At 51.3% G+C, this 1961-nt stretch overlaps 1 long non-coding RNA gene across 1 annotated transcript in view; it reads left to right on the forward strand.

The window, feature by feature from the left end:
• Positions 1–368: 368 nt before the first annotated feature.
• Positions 369–1961, forward strand: part of LOC121018106 (uncharacterized) — a 7038-nt gene continuing 5445 nt past the window's right edge. Inside the window, exon 1 of the long non-coding RNA XR_005785029.1 lies at positions 369–1212. This is a non-coding gene — a long non-coding RNA (uncharacterized LOC121018106). The remainder of the gene's footprint in view (positions 1213–1961) is intronic.

Below are 1961 nucleotides of genomic sequence, written 5' to 3' on the forward strand. Positions count from 1 at the left end.
GAGGGATGTGTTCTAAAAAGAGGTTTTGATGAAGGAGGTCTTAGAAACACACGCTTTCCGGTCCAGTTAATATCAGTAAATTTAATGATTTTCTTGGTATTTTCTTTTAAAAACTGGTATTTTAAGATTTATCTCTGCCGCTCTCATTTGTTTAGAATGAAATTCAATTAAGAAGGTATATTATTCATCTATAAAACTCACCCTTTCCTAAAATCAGATGGGATTTAAAACATTTTACCGAATTTTACCTTTTTTAATGTTTATTTTTGAGAGAGAGACAGAGAGAGAGAACGAGGGAGGGGAGGGGCAGAGGGAGAGGGAGAGGAAGAATCCCAAGTGGGCTCCACACTGTCAGCACTGAGCCTGACTTGGGGCTCAAACCCACGAACTATGGGATCATGACCTGAGCCAAAATCAAGAGTCTGATGCTTAACTGACCGAGCCACCCAGGCGTCCCACGAATTTTTACCTCTTAAGCGATCCAATAATGTTTTCCAAACTTAATTAATTTTAAATCGAGATTACAAAGGAAGACATACTTACTATTTTTGTAATGGAAAAGGACCGACCCCCGGGGAAACGGGAGCAGCTCCTGTTGGCGGTTGGTGGATGTTGCTCGGACCTTTCTCGGTTACCGGGTGGTAAGCCAGCCTGTCCTCCCCACGCGCACCGCACGTGGCACCCACCTCTCCTGTCGCTACACCTCAGCAGATGCGCCCTCTGCTTCTTTCTCGGTGGACACTCAACTGGCCACTGCTGGTGTACACTGAAGTCGGGTGAACGTTCTGTCTTCACGCAGGGCAGGAATAGAGGCCTGTGCGCTGCTCTGACAGTTCCAGAACTGCAGTTACCGGGTCAGAGGGCACTTACACCCGAAACTCTGCTAGGTTCTGAGTGTCTTTTGGTAGAAACTCAAAGCACTTTCAACGAAATGCTTCGGAGGAAGCCCAGAAGGCATGTGTGAGAGAGCCGGCGCGGCCCCCCTCCCTGGGGCGGGGGGACTTGAGCCCAGGAGGCGGCTCTGCCTCCCCGCGGCCCCTCTAGCGCCTGGATGCACAGGATTTGTTTCTTCACTTCCTTGCTGACGGCACTTGGGTTGTTTCTGGTTTTGATTTTTACGAACAAAGCTGCTGTGGACATTGTCGTACAAGCCACTTCGCAGGCATAGGCCTTCTTGGGTGAGTTCCAAAGGTGGACCGGCTGGACCACGTGGTAAGGGCGTGTGTGTGTGTGTGTGTGTGTGTGTGTGTGTGTGTGTGTAACTTCATACAAGAAACTGCCACTCTGTTTCCCAAAGTGGTGGCCCCACTCTGTCCCCCCCCCCCCCCCACTGTGTGTGACTTCTACCTGCTCCATGCGTCATCTGCACTTGGGAAGGTGGGTCGGGACTAACGGTAGCCATTCTGTGGTTTCAGGTTGCACTTCCCTGGTGACTAATGACGCTGCACGCTGTTCGCGTGCTTGCTGCCGCGTGTCTATCTTCTCTGTGAGGCAGTGCTCCAGTCTCTTGCCTATTTTTAGAAATTTAGGGGTTTTTTTAGATTATGGAGGTTCAGGAGTTCTTTTAAATTCTCTTCAGGGGCGCCTGGGGGGGGGGGGCTCAGGCAGTTGAGTGTCCAACTTCGGCTCAGGTCACGATCTGATAGTTTGTGGGTTCGAGCCCCGCATCGGGCTGTGTGCTGACAGCTCGGAGCCTGGAGCCTGCTTCCGATTCTGTGTCTCTCTGTCTCTGCCCCTCCCCCACTCGTGCCGTGTGTGTGTGTGTGTGTGTGTCTCTCTCTCTCTCTCTCTCTCTCAAAAATAAACATAAAAAAAATCATCTTGGGGCGCCTGTGTGGTGCAGTCGGTTAAGCGTCCGACTTCAGTCAGGTCACGATCTCGCGGTCCGTGAGTTCGAGCCCTGCGTCAGGCTCTGGCTGATGGCTCAGAGCCTGGAGCCTGTTTCCGATTCTGTGTCTCCC

The sequence above is a fragment of the Herpailurus yagouaroundi genome, unplaced genomic scaffold (genome assembly GCF_014898765.1).
Source record: "Herpailurus yagouaroundi ecotype Mexico unplaced genomic scaffold, PumYag 217, whole genome shotgun sequence".
NCBI lineage: Eukaryota > Metazoa > Chordata > Mammalia > Carnivora > Felidae > Herpailurus > Herpailurus yagouaroundi.